The 27271-nt window shown below is 44.5% G+C and overlaps 1 protein-coding gene across 2 annotated transcripts in view; it reads left to right on the top strand.

The window, feature by feature from the left end:
• Positions 1-27271, top strand: part of PASD1 (PAS domain containing repressor 1) — a 622352-nt gene that overhangs the window by 227882 nt on the left and 367199 nt on the right. Inside the window, exon 2 of one of the 2 annotated variants that reach the window (XM_069612734.1) lies at positions 16575-16679. The exons of the other annotated variant lie outside the window; for it this stretch is intronic. The gene's annotated coding sequence lies outside the window, so the exon portion shown is untranslated. The remainder of the gene's footprint in view (positions 1-16574; positions 16680-27271) is intronic. 2 annotated transcript variants of the gene reach the window in all.

The following is a 27271-nucleotide window of genomic DNA, read 5'->3' as shown; positions in this document are numbered from 1 at the left end:
TGTGGGATGAATTCCGTGGGGGCTTCAATGCACAGGTTGCGGAGAGGTTCAGACAAGCTTGAAGACTCATATAGCAAGTCTAGGACTTGCATAATATGGCATGAAAAGGCACGACGAGCATAACAAAGCATGTCCAGTCATAGCAAAGTATGAAAAGGCCTAAAAAGGCAAAATAACCTGGTCACCTCCTTGCACTCCTAGTATTGACACTCCAGACACCTCCCATTTTACTTTCTCACTCTGCCGCTGTGAATTATTCTCTCGCTCACGCATGCTCTCTTTCTCTCTCTCTGTCTCTCTCTCTTTCTCTCTCTCTCTCTCTCTGTCTCTATCTCTCTCTCTATCTCACTCTCTCTCTCAGTATCACAAAACGATCAATTGCAGCCCATGCTCAGCACGGATCTAGTAATTGGTAGATGAGGGGAGGAGGGAGTCTGGAGACTCCCTCACTACAATAACCGAAGTGATGATGGCATTAACTAGTGTAGGCATGCTATAGGCTTGGTAGAAATATTTGGGGGCTTAAACCTTTGGATCAGAGAAGGAGCTGCTATGATAAGCCTAGGCTCTCATTTCATGCCCCATAGTATGGTGTTTGGCAGGATGCGAGTTGCCTCAACTCCACGCTCTGTGGGCCGCTTGGTCCATTGCATGTGCAGCGGGCAATGAGCGGCATTTGTCAGGCGCTCATCGGGCAATCAGAGCGGAGCCCAGAATTCCTCATCAGTTCTCACAGAAGTCTAGCCCAGTATCTACAAGCCTGAAACCTCTGTCACACAGTACACATAGCCACAGGCCAAAATTAACTCTGAGCTGAAACCGAGCTCTCAACCCCTGTTGTGTACTTCCTGACATTATGTGCACAGTCCATAATGTATCGCTGTGTGGATTGTAGATACAGGACTACACGTACCAGAATGCAATATGATTAGAGCATAAAAGTAAAGAGTAGTTGATTTTTTTTAAATGTGTATATAGTTCCCAAGAACCTTTCCAAAAGCAAGAAGAACAATAAAATCTGTTTCAATTAAAATCAAATAGTTATACTTCAATACACATTTTAAACGACCATGAATTGGTATAAAAGTTCAGAAAGAAAAAAAACAAATAAGATATTACATAATTGTGAAATAAAAGATTAAAAATACAAGAATTATATGATATGATATGATGATATGATATGGCATTTATAACGCGCCTATACATTAGTGCTTCAAGGCGCGATGACGCAAGCGAGGGGAAACAGAGGGAAGATAGACAGCGATCCTTCTAGGCAAGGTGACATTGAGATCATGCAACTGCAGGGTGGAGGGGAAGGGGAAAAGTGCTGGGGGAAAGGGCAGGGGGCAGTGCAGTACATAGGATAACAGTAAAATAAATAAAGACATAATAAAAGTGCGGACACTACATCTACAGTCCTACAAAAAAGATGAGCATGTTTTTTGTGTTTCAAATAAGCACATATGTGCGCGCATCTGCCTTCGGCAAATACTCAAAATACAGCTGAGCTATATGGTCATAACGGTAGGCTGTGGCTGGAGGAACTGAGAGTGGGCCGTGCCCCTCATGCCAGTCTGTGTCCCTGCATTGTGGCCTTCCCCTGTGTGGTCAAAGCCTTGGCTTCATTCTTGTGGGCTGCAACTTGAATGATCCCAGTAGAGTCCCTACAGGGATAAACCTGCAGGCATAACTGCTATGAGTAAATGCGTGGCATACAGATGCTGCCATGCATGGCCATGTCTATTGCCACCCGCAGAGAGGGGACAGGGGACCATTGCCATAGATGGCCTGCTTGTGAATAGCTCATGTCTCTGACTTACAAGATGAGCGATAGAATTGATCTGGCTTGCTTATTGGCTTCTGAAGACGGGGAACAGGGATTTGGTACACTAGGCAGCATGGAGGCGAGCCATGGCTAGGTTCGGAAGGGGTTTGATGACTGAATAACCAAAGTAATGCTGTCAAAGATCACTGTTCACATGATGCTCTGAGCATAGGTCAATGTTTCCTATGCATTCTGAATGTTACAAGGTTGATGATGTACTCCTAACTAGTCCAACAAAGAGACATTTAGTCTGGCTCGCTCGCACTATTGTTTGTAGTGTGTCGGAGCAGTGTGACCTCCATAGCCTTGTGTTCCAGTGAGCATATCTTTCACTCCAGGAGGTACATTGCATCTCACAGATTTGCTGCACAGCACTTGAATGCTGAGCTGGCTAATATGCAAACATTGGAACTCCATGCCCCTATCGCTTCGCTCTGCTTCATCTCTCTGTATCTTCCCGTCAGATCTTGAAACTCCTCTTTTATCTTCTCTTCTTCCCAAATCCTCTTCCTCTTCTGTTTTTACCTATGTTTGCATTTTATTACGATTGTACCGCTTTATTTTATGTACTTTTGTTCAGCGTCTTTGGCGAAAGGCGCTTTATAAATCCAATAAAATGAATGAATGTGCATCCCAGCTGAGCTAGGCACCAGTTCAACGCCAAGGCACCTGCTCTCCCGTAGCATAATAATACCAAGCTATAGCCAGTGTATCACACACCCATCTTGCCCTTCCTCGCTCTGTCTCGCTCTCTCTCTCTCCCGCGATGTCTGTGTCTGCGCGAGCTGTGTTGCCAGCTGTGCGTTTGCTAGGGCCTCCCTATTATTTGAGAAAGCAGTGTAACAAGAGAAAAAACACAGTATATTAAGCGGGCTTTTAGTTTGTATAGTTCCAAGTGGATTGTGCGAGTGGCATCCCTCTAGATGAGGACAGGCCTGGTATTTGGAGACATATGTTGTCATCATGTGTGTCCTGCTGGAATGTTGCAGTCACTCTGGGAGCACAGTTTTTAGTTTTGTTTTTTTTGTTGCATTTTTAAAGTGCTCACACAGACTGCAGGCATCGAGGCGCTGTTACAGGAATTGTTTGTTTTGTTAGTTACATAATTGTTTTGTCTTAGTTGCATATTTGTAACGCCCTTAAATACCCAGAGGTTTCTAACCTGTGTTGCTTCGTGTCATCTTGCTTCCAAGGCGAGCACGTTGCCGCTGAGCTATCTTCCCGGACGGTGCCCTTTGGATGGAGGTGGGGTGGATGCGATAGGCTCTGTGGGGTGTGCTGGGGTTCTAACAGATCTTGGAAGGGACCAGCAAATAGGTTTGGAGGCTCTACAATTGCATTAGTTATGTTCCATTTCTTTGTTTACTATTCGTGTTTGGTCATAGTGCACCAAATGTGTCGATTCAGCAGCACTATCAACCATTTAGGGGCCATCACACAAAGGTCAGAATTAGCTTGTTGATCACATAAGAAAACGGTCATTGGTTTAAATATGAGTGACCCTTTTCAAGAAGTAGCGACATTAGCATGAAACAGCTGCAGTATCTGTCACGCCACTGGGAACCCGCAGCTGTCCTGCTTCCTGCTCTTGGATTTATGAGCCTCGTGGAATTTTAGAAGACGAGGGGATGGATATAACTTTGTGTTTACTCAAACATGTTAAAGATGTGTGTGTATATAGGAAAATGACATCCTATTTTATGTAGCACTTTATGCTAAATCCATCCCTACTACCCACTTTATTGGTTCTCAACTTGGCAACCTCAGAAGAATGAGTTTAACTTAACTTGGTTTCTAATGAGATATCCTCCCGGTTATTGGCGACCAGCCATCACAGGGTCATCGAAAAGAGCCTCAAGACAGAAGCACTTTAAGGCATGTCTCATTAAGAATTGGGATGCATTGTGATAGGCAGCTGACGCGTTTCCTTTGTGGCCAGGGTTCCTGCGTCTTTTCTGTGTATCTTTGCACGCAGGTGCACCGAACACTTTACACAATCAGTTGTCTTATCGCTAATTGCTCTGGTTATGATGGCAATGCTCAGACGTTGGATTTCTTTAGATTGCAACGTGCATTTTTCAGGAAAAGTATTTAGGTCATAAAATAGTTGTAATATATGTTTTTAAAAAATATCGGAAGCTGGTAAAGGGTTACGTTTTCGGATTTCCAAATTCATTCCCAAATTATTTTTAAACGTTAAATTGTACTTGAATATTTATTTTAAACACTGAATTGCAGTTGAATGCTACATTTGCTTGTAACTGAAATGAATCCCATCTGATCAATGGCCCTGTCCAAGCGAATCTGCACTGGCACCTTGACACTGTCTGCTCTCCAGCCTTTCTTTAAATGTCATCTAAAAGCGCCCTTCCTGGTTCGCGCAGCTGCATTTCAGCTCTGTCTCTGGCCTCTGCACCGCTCTCTGCTACGTTGGGCGTCACCTCGCGCATGCGCACGGGCCTGCTCTCAGACAAGGGTCTTTAATCCCTTCTTTTTATGATGCCACCTTAACCAGGCTCCAGACAATCTAATCTGACTGTCCGCCACTATAAATAGCGCGAGCAAACTAAGAAAAGAACACACGGGCCGGTCTGAGAAAATCCTGCCGAATGCTTTCCAACTATATTACTGGTCTAGTGACCTAGTTAATGACGGTGCCGCGGTTTTAGGAGAACGGCGGATGAAGGCTGTTTTGCAACACAGCTCCCCTTCACATGGAACCTGGCCATATTTTATTAAGACCCCTTCAACCTCACCACTAAAACTGCACTCCTCTGCCCACCTGTATACACGTTATAATGACTGTAATTCCCCAAAAAGGCTTCTCTCTCTTTTTCTATGTTTACATTTCTGTAGTAAGTATCTACCTATACAAAGTTATACGCCGGACTGAGGAAAATCGTTATCGGAGATTTCACTGAATGCTATTTAACCTAATGAGATTTCACCAAATTTATTTGACCGGAAATGGTAGGTTAAGTGGTATATGTATAGTGCATAATAGGTGGGGTGTGGGTTACGGGTATAAGTTAGGGTAGGGAGGGGTGAAGGTGGCTGCAGTGTCTCTGCCCACATTATTTTAAAAAAAGTAGAAAAAGGTAAACGTTCGTTTCGTTTTTCAGTGAAATGGATTCTGTGAAATCTCCAATAGGTAAAATATTTTCGAAGAAATCACATACATCCGAAAAAAATACCCAGCTTACGTTCTGGTAATATCATTGAGTCCTCACCTTCCTTGTCCCAGTGCTAACGTAATGAGGCAGCCTGCTTCATTATATTAGGTCTGCGACGAGTAAAAGGTACAAAAAGGTAATGCCCATAGGGCACATTTTTGTTTGTGACTGTAATTCTATTAGCGGCAGTGTACTACAGATCAAAAATATTGGTCATACGAATTGGATTTCCGAAGCGCAAATGTGGGTTGCACACGTGCAAATGCACTATGAATCCACCCCTTGCCTGCTATGTATAGTGCTCTGTAGCTATAACCATGGAATGAAAAAAGCCTCAATAAAAAAGACAGGTAGATAGATATTACTACTAAAAAATGGCAAGAACGTAGTTCTCTCGTCGTGTTGGTTTCCTCTGCAATGGAATAGCCTTGCGGAAGGATGCCATCTGCTGACATTACTGCTGAACAGTTAATAATCGATCAATAAGGGCGGGCAAAATCAAGTCACACAATATTAATTTGGAGGTGTTGACTAAATGCTCTACTGTGAATTTAGGATCGCCGCCACATTCTCTTGTATGTTCCTTATAACAAAAAGGTGATATTTTAGAAAAGCAAAATAATTTATTAAGAAAGAGTATGGTTTCCTTAAAACCGCATTGAGTTCATTAAAAAAAGAGTTTTTAATGAATACAAGTTAATTTATTTGAAAAATGTAATTTTTACAAAAACTATTCATATGTTAAATGATGTTTGTGGATTTTAATCTTGGGGAAAATACTACCCAATTGACTTTTTGGATATAAAGCAGACTCACTGTTTTTTCAACCAGGTTAACTTTTTGCTTTCATCTGACTTATTTTTTTGAAAATGCGTTTTGACTCATATTACTGCAAATGGGTGACAGAGTTCTTCCAACGCAGTTACTAAAGTGGTTGCTTAACTCATCATGGTCAGTCCAAAGTAGAATTCTGTTCTGGGGTATTTTGATTAACACACAGCTTGTCTACTTCTGATTCATGATTTAATAGCGGTCATTTTAGTAACAACGTAAACTTTTTTGGGGTTTTAACAATATGCTTTGGATTACTGGTCATATGTTGTGAAGCCCATGTGATGCGCGATAGCCAGTCTTTTTCCCCCAACGCCACCCTGAATAGTCTCAAAATCCAGCTCTCTCCAGTGTTTGCTCCTTATGTGGACAAGTTTGTTAACAGCGACTACATAAAAAGCAGGACCTGTGATATCAACAATTTGATATGCATGTAATCGAATGATATCTGTGATTACTCTTTGTAAAATGTTTTTTGTGAGCATACAAACTAAGGTTTCTTTGCACCATTATTGAGCTTGCATTGGAACAGTGTACTGCTGTCATTCATTTTCAAAGTAGACACATTTTCGGTAAATTCCTAAAAGCCATCATTTCCTTTCATAAACCTGACCATGTCCGGCAAATTTAGAAGCTCAGCTACTGCCAGCTAAGGTTTTGGTGGCTCAGCTTCAGACCCTCTCCAACACCTAACATCATCACTGAACTGAGAAGTGTAGAGCAGTGTTCCATTTGGTATTTAGCGATGAGCGCTGGCAGTGTCAAGTCTATCATCCCGTCATCTCAGGGGGGGCGGGAACTGCCTCCATCTCCCTGCCTGGCCTCTGGGAATCCCTTTGGGGTCTACAATGCCTGTGGGAGGTTTGGTTGCCGCCAGTATCCCCAAGCCGGGCAGCTAGTCAGTGAAGGCACTGCCAGGTGGTCTAGATGAGTCACCTGGTAGTGTGAGTATTCCACTTAGTTGAAGTTCTTCCATCTGGCTTATTACCAACGCTGTTGGGGGCCGATTGCAATATTGAACAGAGTCTCTGCCTTCCAAACTGCCAGCAGGGAAATATAACGGACTCCAACATTACTCGCTACAGCCTTTTTCATAGATCTTTAAAGAAAAAACTAATTTTTGGAATTACTTTCATGAATAGAAACAGGCCTCTGGGCACAGCATTGGCCTTAGAGACTTAGGGCCTGATTCATGGAATTTTTAGCGTGGTGCAAAATGACTTTGCACTGCCAACAAACACCGAGATTCACAGAGCGGAGTAAAGTGTATTTTTGCACTGCTAAGTGACTTTGCACTAACTTTGCCCTGGTGCCAAATCACTATGCACTGCAAAAATACACTTTGCACTGCTCTGTGAATCAGGGTGTTTGTTGGCAGTGCAAAGTCACTTTGCACAGCGCTAAAAGTTCCATGTATCAGGCCCACAGTTTCTTTATGAAGGAGATGAACATTCTGTTTTGGGGTTCAGCATTGGCCACACATGATCGGGATGGATGCTGGACCAATTATCACCTCCCTCTTTCCTGCATTTAACTTGTACCATCTTGCATTCTTCATATACTATACTACAAAACTATAATTCCCTTCCATGCTCTAGCCTATATCTTCAACCTGGATGATTCAGACTTTGCTGCATATAAAGAAGTTGCTGAAGTAATTACCCTGTCATTACGAAATCTTTCAGAACGGACCCCGTCCATGCAATTTCAGAACCTTCTTGCGAAAGCCTCCACTAAGGCTGCAGTGATTTATAACTTATTCCAACATGTCAATTGCCAACCAATAAGTCGAAAATGGATGGATTAATGATCTTTCCTGCCAATATACTACTAGCACATGGGAACAGGTGCAACTGCAAGATGTCTAGTGCTACAAATCTAACTCAAACTGCCTCTTTTATTTTGAGTAGTGTTTACCTTACTCCTAAACGAATTTCTAGATTTGCTTCCAACTTGACAACCGTATGCTGGTCTTGTGAAGAATGTACTGTTGATTTTAAACACTATGGGCCTCATTACGACCCTGGCGCTCCCGTAATGAAGGGGGCCGGTATGGGACCGGCCCCCTTCATTACGGGAACGCGGATTACAAGCTTCCCTTTGTGGGAACCGGATCAGATGCCTGATAAAACCAGGCGTCCTTTACGGGTCCCGCAAGGGGAAGAGGGAGGTAAAAACGGCCAGTTAAAATCTGCCCGTTATTACCTCCCTCCCCATTCCCATTGAGCCCTATGGGGGCTCAAATGGGGATGGGGAATAGTTCCTGCAAGGAGGAATTACCGGGTCCTCCTATGTCGGAATGACCCGGTTATTCCTCATTGCAGGAACCCGGTAATGGAGCCCGGTTTGGAGGCAGCCATGGAGCTTATAACTCCATGGCTAACTCCAAGCTCGTAATGATGCCCTATATTAATTACTGTAAATGTGTATTTTCATTCCCGGAAAGGATTTGGTCAACACTGCAAAAAGTGTTACATTTTACAGCTCGGCTCACTCTTGACAATCTAATTGTTGGATCTCATGGCTAGTCTGATTTAACCAATATCTCCTCCCCCAGGCTGTTCCACCTTCTAGTCTTCATTGGTTTCCATCTAATAACTTCTAACTGGAAATGTTTTGATTGCTTAACTTATGCTCCTTAGTGGAATAATATATGTTACATTCATAGTCTAGAAAAAGGTTGTGCCACTTCTGTAATTGATATACAAAATGTAATCAAAAGTGGAGTCCAGCAATAGAATATCTTAACGCCTCCTCAATAGATTATTTGTAATGATTGCTTCAGTTTTAGTTCGGTTTGATTCTCCCTTTCCTCATGTGTCTTGTATTGTCCTGTCTATTTTATTCTTCTTTTGTGTTCCTGCAATCCTTTTAGATTTATATTTCTCATCTCTTGCTCCAATAAGTTCTAATGTTAGAGTTTAGCAAATTCCATTTTAGTGAATTTCTGCATTTATTGTAACCTTGATGCCTTACGCTGATGCCTTTTGTCTGTTAACTCAAATTACATATTCATACTGGATTATTTGATTTGATAAATCTTATAATTGCTGTCAACTACTGATTATTTTATTCTGTATGTTTCATTACAAAACTTTATAAAAAATAACTTGACAGAAAAAAAACATCCGCAGATAGCACCGAGACTTGTCTGCAAATCACCCACAGAGGAGTCAGGCCTATACTTTAGCCTTACAATGAGATTTGTCTCATCTGAACATGCACAGACCTGGAATCTGAAAGCTGAAACCAATTTAGTAAGGAAACAGAATAGAATATTTTGAAACATGAGGAGCCGTAGTAATCTGGCCACCCCGTAATCGAGGGTAGATGGTGAAAGACAAAGAAGTGAGGAGACAGATGTTGCATTGTTAATATTGTCAATACTGAGTGGCAAATTCACAGAACGTTTACAGGGACGTCGTTTCACCAAAATGCCAGGGAGTAACAGAAGTGACATTACACGACCCTTGACCCCCTAATGACATCACAGGAAGTGATGTAATTTGACCCCACCCCGAAGTGACATCACGGGAAGCGATGGAACACAACCTTTCACCCCTTGACAAAACAGGAAGTGGCATCACATAGCTTTGTTTCTAAGTACAATACGAAAAATATGGTTACGATATCACTGTAAAGTGATATATATTTCATACAAGAATGAATCACCATATGTAACGTTAATATCAGCGCGTATAGGCCGATATTACCAAATGACTGTGAATGCAAGCAGACATCGAAGGCCAAATGATAATGATTTGGTATTATATAGCACTTATGCTTAAGCGCTTAATATATAACAAATATACATACAATATCACCCAACCTGTGTTGGTACTCATTTATCAACTTCAGCAGGATAAAAAGCTGAGTTGCCCTTGCCGAGAGTAGAAACTGCAACCTGCAGATCACTCACACAGTGGAGCAGCGAGCGCTCAACCCAGTGAGCTATCTTACCCACTATAGTTTTCAGAAAACCAGCCACTGCAGAAACAAAGAGCCACATGCTACTGGCCACAGGCCAGTAACCTCAATTTAAAAAAAAGAAAAACTTTTTTCTTTTTTTTTTAGTGTTAGCAAGGGAGACCACAGCGGTAACAAGGTAGACCTCAGGCGACCCCTAAATGCGACCCCCTGGCAACCCCTAAATGCCGTTCCTGAATATTTAGCATGGTACAAACTGATCGCACTGCAAAAATACACTTTGCACCGATCAAATTCACAAACAGTAGCAAAGTGATTTTGCACTGCAAAAGTACTCTTTGCACCGTGCTAAATAGGCCTAATTTAAAATGCACCAACTTGTGCTACTTAGTGCTTTTTGAATGAATTAGGCCCATTTCACACCGTGCTAAAAGTTCTGTGAATTAGGCCCTAAGTGTCCAGCGCACACCCAAAGCCCAAAGAGGCACTGACACCCTTCTTCCACGTGGGAGGGCTGGTGCTTGCAAGTGATTGGTCTGAGAGGTCCGTTCAGACGCAATGTTTTACATTGCAACCTCTGTTTTGGAGGATGGCATGTAAAATATGCTGTGTTCCGCAAGACCATTTCCATTCTGCACTGGGAAATGCAGGCACGAGTCCCACAAGGACAACATCTGACCTGCGCTTTCCCCTGCACTTGCTCTGCACAGGATAGGCCAGAGCGCAAGGAAACCTCTGCATAGGGAATGCGTTCTTCCGCACATACTCTTTCCACTGTGGCTGTGCACAGGGATGTGCCTTTCACCAGACGGCATGCCCGGAACATGCCTAGTGTTTGTGTGTCCTGAAACCAGTGGTCGAAGTGGGCGGGAGCGCTCCTCTACTTTTTTCATTACGATTCACTGTTCCTAAACTTTATATATATATTTTTAAACGGTTCCGGAATGATTTTGTTTTAAAATAAAAGTGGAGGAAACAGTTGAAACTTGAACTTTCCCTTAAACAGTAGGTGTGTTTGCTTGGGGGTTTGTATTGTGCGTGGGAGGGGGCGTGGCAATGGGGTTTGTGTGGTGCGGGGGGCAGGCCATCAGGGAACATAGTTCCACTACTTCTTTTCATACTCTTCGACCACTGCCTAAAACCATATGCGTGAAGTCATTTGTAGATGCAGCTGGTTGCCTGGCTAATGGCGAGGCTGCCCACGCGCAATATGCATGTGTTTTCCCCACGTCTGTGGTCCCTTGGCACATGCGAGTGGGAAATTATATCCATGACCCTTTGCAGCTGTGTCTGTGATCAGCACTGTATTAAGGATAAGGCTGTTCTGAATACATCCCTAACGAGGATCATGTCCCGGACTGTACTGCTCATTTACCTCCATTAATACGCACTGATTCAATGTAGAAGTGCACAACCACCGTTTCCCCCCAAAGTGCAAATACCCTGCAAACAAGAACTGCAACATTGCAAAGTTCTTTAGTATGTGTCCAGGTAGTTGCATGTTTAACTCTTAGAAGGGTTGACTGAGATCATCGTCCTTATCTAACACAATGCATTCAATATTGTTAAATTATGTAATACGAATGTATTGATAATAAATTGCATATTATACATTCTAAATAAATAAATTGTTAATAGGAGCTTATTTATTCTAAATTAAATGTATTATACATTATAATAATTTATAATTTATAAATTGTATAATAGGAATTCATTTATTCAAAATTATATTAATTTAAAATGATAATATATTATAGGAATTGTGTAATAGGAACAGCTGCAATTCATTGTGATGCATCATTATTATTATTCAGTGTTTATTATGTGTGGCATGCCCGTAGGTCTCAGGGCGCACAAAAAACATAAAAGTGTACAAGAGAGACGCGAAGAGTCGGGGGGGGGGCGGCAATGAGGGTCAGGATCACGGGAGCAGGACAGCAGACTGAAGTCTGAAGGCTCAGCTGGGCTGAGGTCAAGGTTAAAAAGGTGATGTTTCACTGGTTTCTTGAAGCAAGTTATTCTTTTTTTGCTCCACAGACAAAATATATCATGTTCTTGGCCTGTTTTCATGACCACAGTCCATGTCTCCTGCATGTATCATGCCACACGATTGTTTTCTAATCGTCCCAATATTTTGTGATGGTAGGTGGTATGATCGACCTTCCTTTGCACCATCGCAATTCACAACACGTTCTGAAAAACTAAAATAATCTGTCCTCTGTTGCTCACTGTACATACACTGTTTTTACTTTTTCAAGTTGTGTTTTTTGATTTGTTCAAAAATCTATTTCAGACTTAGTTATCTGATGAGAGCTGTTTTCTTTCTTTTGAGAAAGACCAAGTAAAACCAAGAAAAATCCCTTTTTCATGAGGTCATTGGTCCAAGTATCTTTATTAATTTGGGTTAAACAATGTATTTATCTTTTGTATTTTTGTATACGAGAGACGATAAAGAATGATCATGTACATACAGATATGAATTTCCATCTGCATGTCTAGGGGGAAGCAAGGGCTGATATGCATATCTCCCATTCCGTTTCAAATTGATTAAATGCCTGTCTTAAGAAAGTGCATTGATAGATAGCTGTAATTCAAATCCTCAACTATCAAATGCATACATTGAAACGGTACCTAGGAAAACCTGTATTTTTTATGTCTATATAATTCTCCTCTTTGTCAATAAAAGTTAACTATTGAGATCCGCTGGCATATGAAGTAATCCAGTAGAATATCAAGTTAAAAAACAATACATTTGAATTAAAGTAGATCAAATTGGAAGATGGGAGTGTTCAAGCAACACATTAATCCAGCTCATTACTCCAGCAGCGCAAAGGTTAACAAAAGCTCTCACTGTATTAGGTATTTCATGGCGGTGGACGATGGGGGGAGGCGAAGACAGACCATGGCGAGGACACAAGCTTTATCCGGGCTGTAGCCTTTTGCTGGAAGCTCGAAGAGAAAGCTAACGAAAGAAGAGAGAGAAGGTGCCTGAAAGTCTGGGGCAATAAACGGGCACGCACAACCAAGAGACTCCATCATTGGATACAAGTTTTTGAATGTGGGGCAAGCAAGGGTGGCAGCCAATCGTGTGAGAACGGTCCGAGGTTCATAAAGGGGCTGGAACACTGGATGAGCCTCACTTTCACCCCGTGCTCCGCCGAAGCAGCTTCTAACTCAGACAAAGCAAATACCTCCCTCCCACCTGACTTTGGAAAAGGATTAAAGGATACTTTAGGGATTTTGATTAACCAAAGAGGCAACTGCCGTAGTCACAGAAGCGGTATGGGAAGACCAGTAGGAACGAAGTGGCATAAGAAACGAGTTGTGAAGAATTGAAGGGGGTGTTTACCCCATCCATGGTAAAGCCCCCTCTGATGCCAGTCAGCGAGGGGCTTTAGTAAAAAGGTGAGAGCTCAACTTCCCTCCGGTCGTGAACGGAGCTCCTCCAGCTCAGGAACATCTGCAAGGCCAGGCAGTAAGCAGAGACATCCCGCTGGGGAGTTTTAGCCTAAATTAATGTAATAAGTCTTGATGGAATTGCGAGGGAGAAGGATGAAGGTTCAACTAGCCGGGTGGTCACCGCCTACATTTGGTTATCCAAATTATCAACAAAAAGCAACATTTCCAAATTACAGATTGTGCAGAATAAGGCTATCCGCATTATCAAAAATGTGAACTATGGCGAACACATCACGAAACACAGAAAAACCATCCACTGGATGCCAGTCAACTCGAGAATCCTCTTTAAAACCCTTACATTGGTGCAGAAAAGCATCTGAGGCGATGCCCCTTCATACCCGAAGGAGAAACTTCAAAACGACTGTCTGCAGAGAGCACTTAGATCCCGCGATAGTAGACTCCTGGCATGCCCCAAAGGGCTAATGGAAACGGAAGGTCTTTCCTACTCATCCCAGCCAAAGCCTGGAACAGCCGGCCCTTGACACCACGACAGGAAAAAGCCTACAAATCCTTCAGAAAGCAACTAAAGACAATCTTATGTGAGTAAGAGTGGCTGTCCCCCTTACATTTTTCCTCTGAGCTGTGCCTCTGTTGTCCTTATGTGTTCTTGTACCGCGCCCTGATGCCTATCGAGCTCCGGCACGTACCAAATAAATAAATAATAACTAAATAGTCAATCATTTTTCCATGTGATTATTGAGACATAATGTAATCATGGCTGTGATTTGCAGAGATGTTAAGCATTTGAATGTAGACGTTATTTAAGAGTTTGATGTGGTGTTAATGTAATGAACCTGCAGCCTTTTAAACCACAAGGAAAAAGGGGCCTTCGATTGCATCACTTTTGAGGTATGTTGCATGCGGCAGGCAGAGGCGTTGATAGAGGAGGCCTGGGGGAGCTATAGCCCCAGGTCTTTTGGTTGTATCCTCGGATATAAGCTCGGGCTACAGCGAAAAGGCTAGCGAGCTCTGAGTCTCAACAATCCTGACATTAGCGTAGCCCCGGATCTTTTCCAGACCTGGCAACACCCCTGGCCGCAGGTATGGTGCGTTAGCATGGACTCATGGATGGGAAACGGCTGAGAAGTGGCTTAGTCCAGGGCCAGGGTTATGAGTGTGCTTAGAATGAAAAGGGAAGACACCCTCAGAAGGGATTTTGCCCAGACACTTCAAGCTGGTGATCTTCAGAGCTGCACTAGAAGATATCTGATGTTATTGGTGTGTATACTGAAGACGTGCAACAGTGAAGACTAGGGGACAGAAAAAAAGATGGCAGTGCTAAACATGCACACGTGACCCATTCCAGGTTTCCCAAAACCCTTCGATACAGTAATGTGCAAAGAGCACTCGGTACTTTCATTCAGATCAGAAAAGGGAATCAGTGCACGGACGTGGGCATGCCCACCCAGTTTCACTATTTAATGCAGAGTGCACACAGCACGGGTAGGGGGGGGGGTTCTGGGGGAGGGGCTGGTTCATGTCCATGCATATGCCTGATTCACACAGGGATGTGATTGCAGTTGTGTCATTCTCTGCATCAATTCTCCTTCGCCTGGTCCCTCTTGTTGCAAGCCAGGTGCAGAGGATTGTGCAATACTTACAGCGGTCTTTCCTGGCATTCCCACTGCCTGAAACAGAAACCCTCATGCTTGCCATGAGTGCTTCTTTTACCTTTTACTTTTCCAAACCCCAAAGAAAGTTGGACATTTCCAAACTGTATCTCTGGTGATGGGCCCTCTGCGCACCTGGATCTGATGTGAGTGGCGTGTTGATTCCAGCCCAGGGTGGGGGGAGGTGGGGTGGCAGTAATCCAGGGGCTGATTGCAGGTCCTTTATACCCGCAGCCAGCCTATCCTAAACCTCACATGTTAATTTTGAGAAATAAGGGCTTGCTGCACCTGGGATGCATGGGCTAAGATGAAAAGGGCAAAGGACCCTTGAATTCTGGAGCCAGATTTCATTCTGGAGGCACCTTTGTTAGCAATAAATGCATGGATAATACGGAAATGCAATAGTCATATTACATCACTGCTGAGCATCCTATATGTCAATAACACTATGGGCCCCATTTACAATGAGTTTTTCAATGGGAACTTCCCATTGAAAAACGGTTTTGTAAACCAGGCCTTATGTATATAAGGCTTTATGGAAAGTGCCAATGATCAGGTCTCCCTGGCGCAAACGTCGAAACGCTCAATTGCAGGCTCACTGGAAGTTGTGATTGTTATTAAAATAAGTCTAAAACAATTTTCAAACTCTAAAAAAAAATAGTATAACTCAAAAAATGTGACTAAAACAACACTGTAGAGTGTTGGAAACAATTGGTCATGTTTATCTAAACCTGCTGCGTGCACATATGGTATTGATTATTACAAAGTCTTTGTTGGGGGTAAAATTGTCTTTTTATGGATTTCATAAAGAAATAGAAATTTGGCACAGGGCATTTTTGTTAGTAGTCAAAAGGTTTTGAAATGTGTTTACAACTTTTTTTTAAATTTCGAATTATCTGACAATGTTTCCCAGGACACGTGGAAAAGTTTGAGTTTACATTTTTTGAAAAAGATCGCATTAAAAAATAAGTTGCACAGAGCCTGAATGTGAGCTGTCGATAACCGTTGGATACACTGATAGTGTTATTCTGCGACTTCACGAGATATGCCGATGTTTTAACTGGTTGCCAGGGGATCAAATCACCGAGGCTGTTATTCAATCTTCACAGTTGGGCAAAGTTGAAAATCGAGTGCAAAGCGCGCATGCGTGTGTGTATCCAGGGATGTGGCTGCCCATTGGTGCAGCACTCAGGGGAAGGCAAGCAGGTGCGGTCAGCATGTAGCTAATCTCCTTCCTCCTTCCCAAAGTGGTTCGTCCACATATGGGTGGATGCGATTGCAGGGGTATCCACCCACCCAGGGCTCGCATTCACCTGAGCCTAACCTGCGCAGCCCAACAGGAGTCAATACTGGCATATGTCTGCTGTGGCCTGGCCCAACACAGCAGCACCTATCTCCTGCAGCAGCAATTATGTACCCGTTTCATTTTGGTTATTGTACTGTGGATAGAAATGACATGCTAAGCATTTTAGAGGACATCACGTTAATGCCCATGCTGTGCAAACTGCTCACTGTGCCCACAGGGGTAGAGATCTCAGGCCTGCTGATGCCAGCAGAAATGCCGCTTGGAACCTCACCTGCTCACAGGGAACATTTGCAGGTCACCGCTTTGGAAGTTTGGAGTCTCACGAATATTCCTTGGTCGTTTTTCGTAGGGTGAACCTTGTGAAACCCGCCCCAATGCACACATATGCCTCCCTACCGCCAACAGCAACCCAATAATTACAAATCTTTTTTTTCTATTTCCAGCGCAAGGGCCATGATTGGTAAATCATGGGTGACCTTCGAACATTTCCAGACGAATTGCCTGAAAAGTTTGAAAGTTCGCGGGACCTCGAACCACACAAAATTCAGGTGGGTCGAGTTATCCTCTAAAATAGTTTGGCCGGGCCTCAGATCCGTCCCCAGTACCTTTGCCAACCTAGGTGCAGGGAGCCAGGGCGTATATTAACATTTGGGCACGGACCTGACATTTAATTAATGGGAAGCAGGGCAGTACAGCATCCTTGCTGGTATTCGAATGTTCTTCAATGTGCATGCCCCTTTCCCTCGTTAAAGTTCTGCCCCGTGCCTTTAGTGATTACAAGGTTTGGTGAGGGAATATCACTTTATGTTAGATGAAATCAAAGAAAGTGGGGAATCCTATCAGATACAAAATCCTATTTTAGAGCTAACGTATGGTGCAATGCTTTCATGACTATTCAGGTTTAAAAATAATACAAGATGCCCGTTTTTACATTAATGATTTTGTCAATTACTCACCCCAAAAAATATCTGAGTTTTGATGAGCTGCTGTCAGGGAAGTCTGGATAAAGAGGTATGCCGCCTTTGTAATTGTAATTGTTTATTTATAACGCGCTTAATACCCAGAGGTTTCTAAGCGCGCGGACCCATTAATCCTGCTTTTCTGGTTAAAGGAGAACTAATCAAGGTGCTTATCTGCTGCTGTAGATTCACTCGCTCTCAGTTCATTCTTTAATGGCATCTAATATGCTCAATGCGACATATAAGAACTTCACATCTTTTAGAAATAAATCATTGGGCCTCATTATGAGTCCGGCGGTAGCCCTGCCGGGAAAAACGAGTCATATTTTTTCCGGCGCCCGGCAATGGGGACTTACCAGGACATTACAGCCCTGGCCGTCCCTGTAATTGCCCACTGCCGGGCGCCATAAAATATTACTCCCCATTCCCATTTGAGTCCCATAGGACTCAATGAGAATGGGGAGGCCGGATGCACGGGCACTGTAAGCAACAGTGCCGGTGCATCATCAAGGTCTACTGGCGGGTGCCTTTCCACCCACCAGGTCAGAACTGGCGGGCGGGAAGGCACCCGCCCGCAGAACTCGTAGTTTGCCGGTCCGGTAGCAACGATGTCAGTAGCTTAACTGCACCACTGTTACCGGACCGGAAACCTTCTAATGACCCCTATTGTCCACCCAGGGTTTCTATTACAGACATTTGCTGGTTCATTAACCCGTGTTGGGAACCTGGGCAGCCTGGCTACTGAGTAGAAGCCTCAGGGACTCCAGCACATTCTTTCGATAAATGTCTGAGATTCTCTCCCTATCCGGTTGGGTATCTGGTGTAAAGTTCGAAAATAAAAGTTTGAAAGATTAACATTTGAAAACAAATTTTGACATCATAAAAGTTTGGACACTGCATTTATGGCCCTGGATGCATGATGCTGGAGGTAAATCCTCCAACGCTACACTGGAAAATCTGCAGAATTACTTTAGTGGTAATTGCGCCAAAAAAAACCACTAGAGTCCTATGGGCTCATAAACAATTGAGATTTATACCGTCACTTGCAATACAGCTGTAAGTCCGCCGGGCCAAGTAGCGGTAATGGTAATTCGGTTGTGCAGTATACCGGCGGATTTACAGCTGGAATACTGCACAGCTCCTAATGAGGCCCAAATTACAAGTTTTGGCGGAATTACCACAGGTAGAATTACGAGTGGTAAATCCACCAATTGTTGGAGGAAAAGTGGAGGATGTACCTCCAGCATGATGCTGGAGGTGAGTCCTCCACCTTTCCTTCAAAAAAATGGCATAATTACCACTCGTAATTCCACTGGTGATAATTCTGCCAAAAATCTGCAGATTCTTGAGATTTAACTTTCAAACCTTTGTTTATCAAAGCAATCACCTATAATCTTCTTTTGCTGATTCCCAAGGTTTGACTTTTTTAGCCACCAGGTGGATAACCTACAGTATAGGCAATTTGATGTGCAGTGTCCTCTATACAAATGCAAAAAAGGGTTTTTTGGGCTGGCTTGTCAGATATCATGGCTCACTAAATAAAGGCATTCAAATACATTCGCCAATTGCCAGTTTCCAATTGTCTTCAATGCTCCTCCACTAGTTATATAAGCCTTGCATCACCAATTTGCCCAACATGTTTAGCAGCCATTTCTTTACAGATTTCATGAAGTAATTTCCCTTGGTTGGCTTTATCCTTTCTCGTATCTAAAGTGTGTATGCTGGTCAAATTTATTCTCACTTCTCTGTAAGTTGCCATGCTTAATTTTATTGTGCATGTTGGTTTCAATGAATGGTTGATTGACAAACGCCAATCAACTCCATGAGCAGATCATCCGCCACGGCCTGCTCCGGGGCTGCCAATCTTGTTTCCATCCCAAATGCAGCACAGAAACAGCTACTATCCAGATGGTTGACAATGCTCTCCAGATCATGGAAAAAGAGAACCCTTGCCTCCTGGTCCTTCTGGACCTTTCCGTCGCCTTTGGTAGTCTGGACTACCACACTCTGATCAGCTTCCTTGCACAAGGAATGGGTTTCTCAGGCACGTTTTGCAATGAGTCCCCCCTTACATATCAGACAGAGACCAGTTGTTCAGATGGGCACCTTTAAATCTGACCACCGCCCAGCTACCTACAGATTTCAAGAGGGCTCAATACTCTCCCCAGTGATTTTCAGCAGGTACATGGAACCACTAGGGTAACTCCTCGATGATCGAAACATCCCTCTACCCCAATACATGGCTGATAGACAGCTGTACACCAGTTACCTGCTCCCAGGGCATCAAATTCCTCTGGAAAGGCCTTACCGCCCTTCAAATGTTGATGACAAATGCATACCTAAAGCTTAAACCAACCAAAACAGTATTTCTTCTCCTCAGTCAACCATTCAACAAGGAAATCATGCAAGGATGGCTGAATGACGTGCTCTTGGATGTGTTCACATCTCAAATCGTCCCCTCCATCAAATGCCTCAAGTTCAACAAAGACAGTTACCTCTCCCTCTAGCAGCACATTAGGCTTGGACTGCTTTCTATCAGCTCACATTTCTCAGCAGGCTCAAATGCCTCCTACTGCCACAGGCCTTTTAGACCCGGGTACAGGGCCTTGTGATTGCACACATTGATGAGGGAAAATGCGCTCCTCGCTGGCCACACTGCCATACATCTGGGTGCCCTCAAAGAGGTTCACCATGCTGAGGAAAACCTCATAACAGGTTCCAATAATCAGACGACATACCCCCATTTTGCATGGTTCTACACTGGCTACCTGTCCCAGCAAGGATTCTCTTGCTTTTATCACATAAATAGCAACCACTAACCGAGCGCCTTCCAACCATGCTGCCAAACTTACTATCACTGGAGGAACACACTCCTCCCAGAGCCAGACCATCACAAAGCTTGAAATAAAACTGGCATGCAGAGAGAAGTCCAAGGAACAGTCTTTCTCCTGCTACACCCCAGCATTCTGGAATACCATCCAGGTTTCAATCAGGAACGCTCCACAACACTGCAGCTCATAAAAGAACTTACGACCCTCTTTTTTAGGGAATTCCTAGGATGACTGAAGATCCACTGTACCTAGATTACTACTGCTCTGGGAATATCTTGCAAATGTACCCATCCTCTTCTCTCTAATGCATGTAGAGGGTGTGCAGTTATAATGTCGAAAACATAATGTCGAATTGCAAAAATGTCGAAAAAAGAATGTCGATTTTTTTTTTGAATGCTTTCTTTTTTTATTTACATGTTTTTTTTGGGTTCCGCAAGTAAAAAAAAAGGTTAAAACAGAAACAAAAATTCAAAAACAGGGTTTGGGGGAACCCCCCCATTTAAAAAAAAAAACAAAGAAAAAAAGACATTCGAAAGGTTTTTTTTCGACATTATGTTTTCGACATTTTGACTTTCGACATTATGTTTTTCGACATTATCACTATAAACCATGTAGAGTGCTCCTTTGATCCCGAGATTGGTATGCACTATTTAAAAACACAAATACAAAATGCAACTGACTTAGAGGACCACTAAAGAGAAGAGGAGATGAGTAATAACGAAGAGCGAGAGACAGAGAGAGTCGGGTCCATGATAACTTTAAAAACATAGATTTTCAGGCCCTTTTTTTGTATTTGCAAAAGGTCAATTTGTAAATAAATGAGTACATGGAGAGAGTGATGGGGGGACATGCCTTTACCGCGAAAGGATCATCCACCCAAAACATTAAAGATTGGGAAGAGAAGTTAACATTGGGCTTCTGGTCAGCTGGTAGAACAGCACTAGTCATTTGCGGTAGCATGGGCGATAGCATGCAGAGAGGGATCTGTTAGGCAGAGGAGTAAACTCCTCTAGTTGCCAAATGTGTATTCAGTGCAAGACTGTCAGCACAAGAGCATCTCAGGGAAACAATAGCAGAGAACAGGACGAATTTATGCTCTTTGCAGCTTGCTCTAAATCCTGGCAGGACAATAACTAGATGCCATCGAAGTAGTCAAAGCTGGATTATGGTAAAGACCAAGTGGGTCTAATGGCAAATAAACAATCCTCTTAAAAAAGCCACATGTGTATGTGGGAGGGCTAGGCTGCTCTTGGCGTTGACCTTCAGATCCCACCAGTATTTTGTAATGAATCTGGGGAAGTCAGTGCAGAGTCTAAGGAGCTGTCGGAGCAGAGTGCTGTCTGCTCAATCTGTCTACACTGTCCTCTACTGCTGTGGGCATGCCTGCATTCTACAAAGACTCGACTCCCCAGCGGAGGCGGGGGCAGAGTCAGTGCAGAGTCTAAGGAGTCCGATGAAGTCTGTGTAATTAGTGGACTAATTCCCTTCACTCTCCCTAACTGAACTGCCCAACCATGAGAGGCAGCCTGAAGGCACTCTCATTTTCAAAAACCCGTGCACAAAGAAGGCTTGAAGCTGTGTCACCGATGGAAAAAGACCCTGTCAGTGGCGGGACCGGGATCTCACGGCCCCCTCCCTATCTGCAGGGCCGGGTGCTTCGCCAAGTCCATTACCGGCACATCCAAAATCGGCAACTACACTCGTACAACAAGTAAGTGCTAACGTGGAGGGAGGCTCTGCGACATGTACGAATGCTACTGTAATTACAACTAATGATGACATCAGTTTGTCTGAGGCGCAGCCCGACCCGAATGTGGCCCTGTTCCTTGTAGAAATGGATGCCAGTATGGTTTGCACGCTTCCGGCGGCGGAGTCTGCGGGGGGGAGCGGGGTCAGCACGATTACCCCTCTGGCACCCGTCGAACTCGGGGAACTCACTGACGCCGTGACCATTGCCAGATACGCGGCACCGGTCGATGGCGCAGTACAAGCCACAATCGATTTGCTGACTTTTCCATGCGGTGACCGAGGACACTCTGTGTCGGCAAGCATTAAGGGACAGCCCTCTAGCATTCCCGCACGACACCTGGAGGAGGTACCTGACACCTCAAGTTGCAATGCCTTGAACTCAGAACCGCCTAAAAGTGCAAGCCTAGAGTCACCTCAAAGCCGCTTTTACAGCGCTGTGGACACCATGGGCAGCCTAGGAGAAATGCCCCCTTTCATTTGCGCCGCTGTCCCTCATGGCGGAGAAGACGGTGGCTCCGTCAGTGAGGACGAGGTTGCCGTGTTCCGTTTCCCACAGGGACGTGTGGCAAGTGGTGGAGAGAACCTCCAAGACGGCCTACGGCCGCAACCTACCAGGACTTACCGCTCCACTGCTGAAACATCATTTGGCCTCGAGAGAAGAATCTCAATGGATGAAGTCAACAAACTGTTGGCAGACCTCAATCGTATTAACAAAGAAAGAACTAATCAAATGGCGGATGGCCATACAGGCCGTGCAGGACTTGGAAAAGGGAAAGACTGATGGTGAAAACGGGATTCCCCCTAAGCAACCGCAGCCTCAACCTCCTAGGGCTAAAAGTTTAACCAAACGTAGGAGACCCAATGAGAGCATCTTGGCCAGCATATGATGCTCCCAGAACAAAAAGGTCAAAATTTCTACCACGTTTTCCAAAAACTCCTTGACCTCTCCATCTGAGTTCTCACTACCGGAACAAGGCATCATTGACGCGCGCCTGGCCACAAGCGATTCCACTTCTGATCAAGCCTCTTCAGATTCCTTGCTAATGGAACACCCTTTCCCGAAGATCAGACGCCCTGTAAACCGCAGAAGAAGAGGCTCACGGCCTGGAGGCACTGAATCAGGTGCTTTGGGATCTGTTCAACAAATGAAAGACCTTCAGGTGCTGATAATGTCTTCCATGTCCATATCCATCGACCCATTTATCAAACTGTACGAGCATCTCAACAAGAACATCAAAGACCTTTCGTCTGTAGTGGCGGTGATGACCAGTAAACTACGGAGCATAGAAAACGAGAACACGTACTGGAAGGAAGTACTTCAGGAGATGCACAAGAAGGCGGATTGGGCTTTTGCAGCCATGACGGACCACGCCAAAAATGCAAACACGGACAAAAGACTGTTGGCCGAAGTAGCAACAGAAGCGCTGCACCTTTTCTAACAAAAAAGGGAGCATGCCAGTGCAGCGGCTGAAGCCAACTGCTTAAAGGGCCAAATTACGTCATTTCCTGTCAAGGCTCGGACCCTCAACTGCCACATGGTGACTCCCATTACTAAGAATCCCGAGAATGAACCGAGCTGCCAGGAGGCACAGTTCCGCCCCTAAAAGGTGTGGACGCCTCACTGGCGCAGGTAATTGCCTCTCCCTCGACTGAGAAGACCGACAACGCAACTTCTCACTCTGATCCTGGCTTGTCCCTTGCAAACACAGCAAAGGAAGGAAGCGCTGCTTTTCAAAAACCCCAAAACGCAATAAGCGTGGAGGCATCCCAGCCCAGTAGTGGGTTTGCCACGGCCGTAAAGGAGTCGCAGGCCGCCGCCAACTTAGTCTTACAAAATCCACAAATGGCCTCAACCTCAAAGGCAACCACCAATCAGGAGCTGCCCGCACAAGAAACGCTACCAGTAAAAGAGGCCTCTCCAGGCAACTCGACTGCCCTATACGATATCTTCAAAGACTCGGCGGACATCCAAAAGGTGGTCACCCTTAAAAATCAAGGACCAAGTGGTCCTGCAAAAAAAAAAAAATCTTACCAGCAAGGAAAGTGAGACACGGTAATGACTCTCGCAAATCCCTGCGTAATATCAAAACAGTGAACGTAACTGTCAATGGTCCTATCTCCAAAGACAAATTCTTTGAAAGAAGGCAGTCCGTAAAAGCCACCAAAGAGGTGGTAACTGAACCAGAGCGGTCCTACACCTGCATCAGTGATGTCTCCGATGACCTGATGAATGTATCTACATACGAAGAGGAAGAAGAGATTCCCATTGTCTCGAATCCGGCCTCAGCACAGGTTAGTCCCTCGACGCCATCAGACCTACCTCCTCAAGATGCCCAGGTTGAGAACAACCCAGTTCTGGGCCCCGGCAAGATGACAAGTATCCTATCGTTGAAAGTCATAAACAAGTGGCCCAACGGCAAAGCCCACCCAAAGAAAGCAGCAAGATCATGTCAACTGATTCAACCACTGCTCTTGCCTCAACCAGCAAAAGTCGCTCAGGAGCCGTAATTTTTGACTCTGCTGCCAAACGAACACTGCTGGCAGCGAAGCTCAGCAATTCCTGTGTAACTGAGGAAGCGGCCACAGTCGACCTGACAGGCAGCAACAAGCTGCATGCCAACGGTCGGACAGCGCTTACAGCACCCAACGCCTCACCAAGCGAGCACAAACAAGTCAACAGATCGACTCGAACCCCATGTAGTCAGCCAAAGACTCAACCAGACATGTGGAACAACACTACCTCGAACCGCCAAATCCCAAATGCGAAAGGGAGAAAGCAACAAACACACTTGCATCAAGCCCCGCATCGGCTTACTCTAGAACGCACCGAATCCTCGGTCAACCTAATCTTAAATCATCACAACGTACAATGGCTGTGTCACCTGATTCCAAGTCTAAGAGCGATCGAATCAGAGGACTTGAAGATTGTCGAATTCCTTAACGAAAAGAAAAACGATGCTGTGATACTGCACCTACAGTCTAAACTAATAGCTGACGCATTGCTTGATGCCGGTCCCGTGCTGATGTCACTGGGGTTCGACATATCAAAAGTAGATGAAAGCTTTCGGCCCAAAGGGCCCAAGGTCGACTCCAACAGCAGAACAGATCCCGCAGTGAGTCGAGTATGGTCTCATCAAACTGAACTAAGAGCATCTGATGTGTTGACACAGGGTCCGCTGACCACAAACTTTCCCATCGCTGACTCCTTGGAGTCACCATATACGGGGGAACTTATAAGGATAACAGTCAACGTAGTGGAAAGTTCACTTGCCATGAGAGACGATGACAAACTAAAAGACAACGCGACTCACAAGGCGGGTGACTGGTCTTGGCTGGTGGCAACCTTAAACACGGACTCAATCAATTAACACCAGGGATCGGAGGACCTCAGCACTTGTACTATGGGCTCTTGGAACACTAGAGGCTTTACTCATCTGTTTGAAACACAGTGGGCAACCAAGCTCGACCTCTTGTGTTTACAAGAAACATGGCTAAGTGAAAAGCCACTTCTAGAAGGGTTTGAAATAGCAATCAACCCAGCGATTAGGCAACAAAAGGGCAGACCTATGGCCGGACTGCTGTTGGCTGTCAGAAAAGCGTCAGGATTCAGGCTATTGAAATCCTTCAACTTAACGCCACTCATTCAGATGTCCATAATTGGCGTCCCACAGAAAAACAAGACCAAGGGCTTGCGCCTCCATATCATCAATGTATATTGGAATCACTCGTCGAAAGACGCAATGTCATTCATTGATCAAGTGACAGCGGTGATTGACAACTTACTCGAAAAGGAACACCCGCTAGACTTGATTATATGCGGCGACTTAAACATTGTATGCACTCCAAGCATAGAATCTTGTGGCAGCAAGAAAAGTCACTTAGAACAAACAGCGTTCCAATGGTGCTTGGAAATGGATCTCCGCGGGATGTCGATGCTAAATGGTAACACCCCGGCCCAGCCAACGTGGAGACGGCTTGATCAAAACTCAGTCCTCGAGTACATATTCATCTCCGAAAATATCCATAAGAGAGCTCTGCACCTAGAAGTCCTCAAAATGAACCATAGTGACCACAACATGGTACAACTCACAATCAATAACTATAACTCCTGCGTCCACGAGAGCTGGCCGTATGCGGTGAGTACGGGCTCCATCAGGATTCGCCTAAACCTTCTTGACACCGAAGTATCAGTCATTACATCTAACTTCGAGAAGAACACAGTGGGCCTGGAATATCAACATCTCTTGTCCCAATTTGAAGAACGCAAGCACACCCTGAAGCACGTCGAGCAACGGCCAAAACACAAATTCGGCATGACTGTTCTCCAACGGAAAAGATCTATGAGACAAGAATTAAGGAAACTAAAAGGACTAAACAATGAAACCATGAGAGAGAGCAAAAGGGCGATCAAGCAAAAATATAAAAACTGGCTTAAAACACATGCGGCCACTATGCTTCAAAATGACTCCGAGGACATGTTGTTAAAAATGGAAGGAAGAAATTCAGTGGAGTACTGGAAGCTGATAAACAATAGCCTTGCACCGCAGCATGCTTTACAGGCCACCGCAGTCACAGAAAAAGAATGGGCAAAGTTGTACACAGCCCTATTTTGCAGAGATGCCGTAACTGTAGACTGTGAACACACTGCCGTAAAACAATGGGAGCTCGCGTTTGAGAGACAAGACATCTTACTCGCAATTAAAAACGTGCGTGAATCCAGAGCTCCAGGGCCCGATGGATTAACGAACTATACGATCAAGCGTAACCCGGGTCTAGGGGCAGACTTCTGTGTCACTTTATTCAGCAGAATTGTCAAGAGTCGCTCCACCCCTAAGTCATGGAAGAGTGCCGTGGTGGTCCCAATCTTTAAAAAGGGGGACCGAACCAACGCAAAAAACTATAGACCAATAGCGCTCCTTGACGTCCTGGGGAAGATCTACGCTATCCTCCTCCAACAAAAACTCCTAAAATGGGCCGAAGTCTCCAAACATGTCGACCCAAGACAAGCGGGGTTCGTACGAGTGGTTGGCTGCAGCTTAAACCTGCTCCTACTGAATTTATTAAAGATGGAAGCAATCAGATCAAACTCAAAGATCTATTTGGCACTGATAGACCTCACTCATGCTTTCAACAGTATCAACAGGGAGATGCTGCGGAAAAAACTGACCAAGTGGAACTGTCCTTCTAGTTTAGTGGACGCAATTCGTGAATTACACACGGACACTTCCATCAAGATCCGACTAGACATGAAGGGCACGCTGTCCGCCCCAATCAACACATATAAGGGTGTGAAACAAGGCTGCCCCTTGGCAGCAATTATCTTCAACTTGTTCATTTCAGACGTAAAGGAAGAATTTCACGGTGCAACCACGTTTCCTCCAAAAATTCACGGCTCTCCCATTGACTACTTAGTCTACGCTGACGACCTTATCCTGGCAGATCAGACTCCAGTAGGTCTCCAGCATAAACTGAACCACCTGGACGCCTACATAACATCCATTGGCCTTCACATCAACAAACAAAAATGTGAAATTCTAATCCTGGAGAGATTATCAAGTCCAAGTGGGAAAAGAAAGAAGATGAACTGGCACCTTGCTAAGG

Source organism: Ambystoma mexicanum, chromosome 5p (genome assembly GCF_040938575.1).
Source record: "Ambystoma mexicanum isolate Mex_15411 chromosome 5p, UKY_AmexF1_1, whole genome shotgun sequence".
NCBI classification, from domain to species: Eukaryota; Metazoa; Chordata; class Amphibia; order Caudata; family Ambystomatidae; genus Ambystoma; species Ambystoma mexicanum.
The sequence above is the reverse complement of the archived record's forward strand: the minus strand, read 5'-3'. Positions and strand labels throughout refer to the sequence as shown.